A 5326-nucleotide genomic window follows, 5' to 3' on the forward strand; every position below is an offset into this window, starting at 1 on the left:
TTTTTTTCTAAATATACGGAAAAATACGGACATTATGATTCAGACTAAACAATTTCAAAACATTTCTGTAGTTACGATTAGGGTTAGGGTATTTGGAAAAGAAATTTTTTTAAATAGCCATAGGCGTAGGAGTGACTATGTGGTAAGTAGCTTGCTTACGAACCACATGGTTCCGGGTTCAGTCCCACTGCGTGGCACCTTGGGCAAGTGTCTTCTACTATAGCCTCGGGCCGACCAAAGCCTTGTGAGTAGACTTGGTAGACGGAAACTGAAAGAAGCCCGTCGTATATATGTATATATATATACGTGTGCGTGTATGTTTGTGTCTGTGTTTGTCCCCCATCATCGCTTGACAACCGTTTCAATTAATATTCAATTTGTACATTAAATTTGCATTTAAGTGACATGAGCATAATTTCATCAAAGAAAGATGTACCTCAAAATGTTATATGTGGACCTATCAATTCATTGCAGCACATAATGTATACTTAGGAGTTTTAACATGTTTTTACTGTTAAATTCAGGTATATATTTATATATAAATGTTTTTAGAATTTCAGTATTTTACTCTTGAATTTGTTTTTTAAATGCTAACTGTATTTGAAACTGATGCATTTTCGTTTTCATGTTGCAATAAACTCAGGCAATTTATTATATTTAATTTAAAGTTAGCTTTACTACATTAAGATGTTGAAAGTTCACGTTTCTTTTACTGTACTTCTCTCTCAATATATATATAGTTAAAAGAAGAAAAGAAAATGGAAATAAGTTAACTATTATTTATTGCAACATGAAAACGAATATCTTTGAAGACACAAAACACAGGCATTCTTTCAAAGAATGCCAGAAACTTTACATGAGTGCGCGCGAGAATGCTTGATAAATATGAAGTTATTTCTCACAAAAGGATTTAAAATAGTAAAGGAATAACTTACAGTGTAGAGAACAGCGTGTATATAAGTGTATACGCAATAGTTATAAATGCTTGTTTCAAATTAAACAGATTTCTTGGAAACTGTTTTTGTTTTTGTTATTAGTGCACTTCCTTTCAATTGCGCATGCTCAACAAAGCAGATCTTGGAACCTATTGTTTGAGACCGTACTTTAATTTTTTTAAAATCTAATACAATTAAAATTAACGAATTGAATGTTTGATATATTCACATTAAATTTCAAGCAGAATGTCGGATAACAGATGATATGTCGCCATTTTAGCTTTGGAATTTAATATCTACTTTGAAGGAAGCAGTATTTTCATCTTTATCACCACGTGCATATGTGACAGCTTTTATATGGTCTCATCGCCTGCTAGGCATAGCAGCTAAATTCTCTCTCATTGCACTAACGTCTTAAAACAGGTAAGAAAATACGAGATAATATAGTCTTAGAAACACTAAATAACATTAAATAATAGGTCTGCTCGATTAGAGGGTCATGACCCAGTGGGAAAAAAAAAAAAAAATTCTAATAGGTGTGCAAGAACTTGCTGCGAACAAATATGAAGAAAAAAGCGCGCGCTCGCGAACGGGATGGGTGGGGAGAGGCCTCGGAACATTCACATCCTGAATGTTCCGAGACGCCTCACCGGAGCCAAGAAACAAAAGAGAAATAGTGTAATAGATGTAAAACGACTTGCTCTGAACGAATATGAAAAAAAAAATGTGCTCCCGCGAAAGGCGGGGTGGGAAGAGGACTCGGAACATTCACATCGTCACACATCACACAGACACACACACACACATTCACAGACAAACACACACACACTCACTGTGTGTGATGTGTGACGATGTGAATGTTCCGAGTCCTCTCCCCACCCCCGCCTTTCGCGGGAGCGCATTTTTTTTTTTTTCATATTCGTTCAGAGCAAGTCGTTTTACATCTATTACACTATTTTTCTTTTGTTTTTTGGCTCCGGTGAGGCGTCTCGGAACATTCAGGATGTAAATGTTCCGAGGCCTCTCCGCACCCCACCCCCGTTCGCGAGCGCGCGTTTTTTTCTTCATATTCGTTCGCAGCAAGTTGTTTTACACCTATTAGAATATTTTATTTTTTTATTTCCCACCGGGTCAAACCCTTTAGTTTGACCGATTAGAGCTGACCTGGGGTTAAACAATAGCTGCATTATTACCACCACAAGCCATTGAGATGAAGAAATGCTCTAAGTGATCGTCTTAAAAACAGCAAAATGTAGTCATCGATATATAATTTTACAGAATGGTCACAGTCGGCACGTCTGCTCATTTAGCACTGACCTTTATTGTTGTAATGATACGAAACTAAATGTACTGAGTTTCACATTGTTAAATATGTTGTCGCGGATAAAAGGTAGTCAGCTTGGTGGCTGAGGGGGACGGCAGTTGAGTAGACAATCATGCACTCTGAATCACGTTATTGTAGTGCTTGCATGCATTCGTTCACAATTTCCACATGCACGCTTGACAGCATCTGCATTTCGGGAAAGCGAGATGTCGCCATAGTATTGTTGTTTTTCTTGTGCACCGTATGATTTGGTTAGGGGCACAACATGCACTATGTAGCCGATATAACAATAAATAGACTTGTATATAAATTTGTAGCAATGCCATCAACTAAACGTGTAGTCCGTGTGTATGTGTATTCTTTCCATTTGTCTCTGTGTCTCCTTTTCATTGTCCTTTTGTTTTGTGTCACGTCGCGTTCACTGACGATGTTGGTACATTGTTTAGTAATGTCTAATGATAATAATGTGCTGGTAATGCGATTAGTTTTGATTAGATATATTTATCTTGTACTTTTTCTTTTAGTCGACATATATCCAATGTTGCAAATGCTTCATTTCGCATGCTTGAAATTTGTATGCTGTGGTAGGGATCACAGTTCTCTTCTTTTGAGTCAGTATGAGCCTTGTTGCTTGATTCTAGATCGTGGAATTTTTTGTGTGCTCTTTTTCCATCTTGTTCCGTTGACGACAGAATTTTTTCCGGTGTCTTTTTTGTTGCAGAAGTTGCAGGACTTTTATGCTGGGCACTTTCTTCATCCAGATTAACTGACCAGTGTCCTGCCTTTGCATCTAGGTTGCTGAAACGCTAGAACCAGCAAACTGAGGGTTCAACTCTTCCACTGTTGGGATTTTGTGAGGGCACCTTTTCAGTGCTTGATTAAGTTTTTGTGGGTTGATACAGATGCGAAGTGATCCAGCATTTTTAACAGAATATGCTTTGCTTGAAAACCAATCTGTACGTTGTTTCACAGGCTTGATGACCCCCCATTTCTTCCATCTTCTGGAGTTCAATATTGAGCTTATTTTTCAGGTGAACTAAGCATTTGCGAGGTGTATCAATGAAGGGTTCCGACCCTGCTTTTATGTACAGTTGTGTGGGTTCTTTGAAGTTGCTCAGGCTCTTGAAAAAAGTTGGGTATGTTTCTTTCAGGCCTTCGATTGTTGTGACATCAGGAGTTGAATCTATGACATGATCACAGTGTATTGTTATTAAGAAACGCAGCTGCTCACAACCTCCTGGGCCCCATTTGGAAGATACTGTTGGACTAGATTGCCATTGGGTTTAAAGATATCTCATATCTTTCAAGCTACAATGGACAAAATCATTGAAGATCTCCCAGGGGTTGTTGGAATAAATGATAACATTGCTGTCCATGGCAAAGATGAAGAAGAGCATGACAGAAATCTACAAAGACTTATGGAAAAAGCAAAGGAATCTGGATTGGTATTCAACTCGGACAATTGCCACATTTGTCAACCTGAAATCTCTTTCTTTGGAAATATTTATTCCAAAGATAGCACTAGGTCAGACCCAGCAAGGAAGGGCTGCAAAAAAGAAAAATATACCATTTGAGTTGTCTGAAGACCACATACACTGCTTTGAAAAAATTAAAGCAACCATTTCAGGGAAATCAAACCTCAGATTCTTTGACCCAAAGAAACCAACAGGACTTGAGGTAGATAGCTCTTTGAAAGAACTCAGAAAAGCTATTGTACAAGATGGCAAACCTGTGGAATTTGCATCAAAAGCCCTTGACAGAACTCAGTCAAACTACCCAAACATCGATCATGAAATGCTGGCTGTGGTATTCAGAATTATCTGTTTCCACGCAAAAAAAATTTTGAAAAACGTGGGGGGGGGATTTCCGAGGGTTCTGCAACACCCCCACCCCATTCTCCGGACAAAAAAGTGTTTTGTGGCACATTAGGTTATCGTCATTCTTTCAATAAAAAAAAAATTTCCAATGATTATGGGATGGGGGAAGCCTGGTTACCCACCACCCCTTCTTTTCCAAACGAAAGTAAGGGGTTTGCGACACATTAGAAGGTCAGGGTACTTGATTCTATGCAAAAAATCCAAGGTTTCCTTTTTTTTTTTTCTTAGTGAAACTCATGTGGGTGTACTTCCCAAAATTTACCAATAATTTTCAATGGACATAAGTATTGACTCCTAGAAGAGGTCATTTGTAGCTAAAAGTAAGGTGGTTTTACTTTTACAAACCACAATATTGTAGTCGAAGTTGCTTTATTTGCATTTATACTTGTTAAGCACATGAATTTGTGAAAAACATGATAAAATCATAAACTGATGGACAATTTTTTGTAGTTTATACCATACAGATGTACATCTGTGCAACAGTCCATTTCAGTACTCATCAGTTAATTGCCTAATTTCTCTAGATTTCTCATCTCACCCTTTCAGTATGGTACAAAACAGTCAAATCTAGAAACTTAAGTTCTCTCAGCAGTTATGATGTAAGTACGTGCTTTGACCCCTCATAGCTTTCTTATTTTTATGAATTTTTACAAAATTTTTTCAATTCTGTTTTCTGCATAACGGAATTAATATGATTATGCGAAAAAAAATAAAAGAATTTGTAATCCTCCACCCCTAGTTCCAAAATTTTCTGCTGTTTTCCTATTTCTTTTTTTATTTCATGGTTTTAAAATATGGACAGTCTGAATCTACCATTCATTTCTCTTTGTAATTTCCAAATAACTTTTTAATACTGTTATAGAAAAAAGTCAATCAATGGTCTTCACTCTTTTTCACATAATCCTGGACTTTATATGTAAAATGTCAGTGACATGTTGCATGTCCATCAGCAATATTAGCAGACAGTGGTATGAAATTTTGCAGGGAAATATGTACTCAAAAATTGTGAAAGACAAGAAGAAATTGGGTGGCCTGAATCATATAGTCCAAGTAGACAAAAGTCTTCTTTTTAAGAGGAAAAAGGAAGTTGGAAGAGTGGTGAAGTTTTGGATATTTGTGATCGTTGTAACTGACGGTGTGCCAGATTTTTATGCATGTATGTGCGTGTATAAAGATATAATTAAAACAAT

At 36.9% G+C, this 5326-nt stretch overlaps 1 protein-coding gene across 1 annotated transcript in view; it reads right to left on the reverse strand.

Annotated features, from left to right (window-relative positions):
- The window catches only part of LOC106882375 (huntingtin-associated protein 1), a 52635-nt gene extending 51542 nt beyond the window's left edge, over positions 1-1093 (reverse strand). The window contains exon 1 of the mRNA XM_014933034.2: positions 936-1093. The gene's annotated coding sequence lies outside the window, so the exon portion shown is untranslated. The remainder of the gene's footprint in view (positions 1-935) is intronic.
- Between the last annotated feature and the right edge of the window lie 4233 nt (positions 1094-5326).

Source organism: Octopus bimaculoides, chromosome 20 (assembly GCF_001194135.2).
Source record: "Octopus bimaculoides isolate UCB-OBI-ISO-001 chromosome 20, ASM119413v2, whole genome shotgun sequence".
Taxonomy (NCBI): Eukaryota; Metazoa; Mollusca; class Cephalopoda; order Octopoda; family Octopodidae; genus Octopus; species Octopus bimaculoides.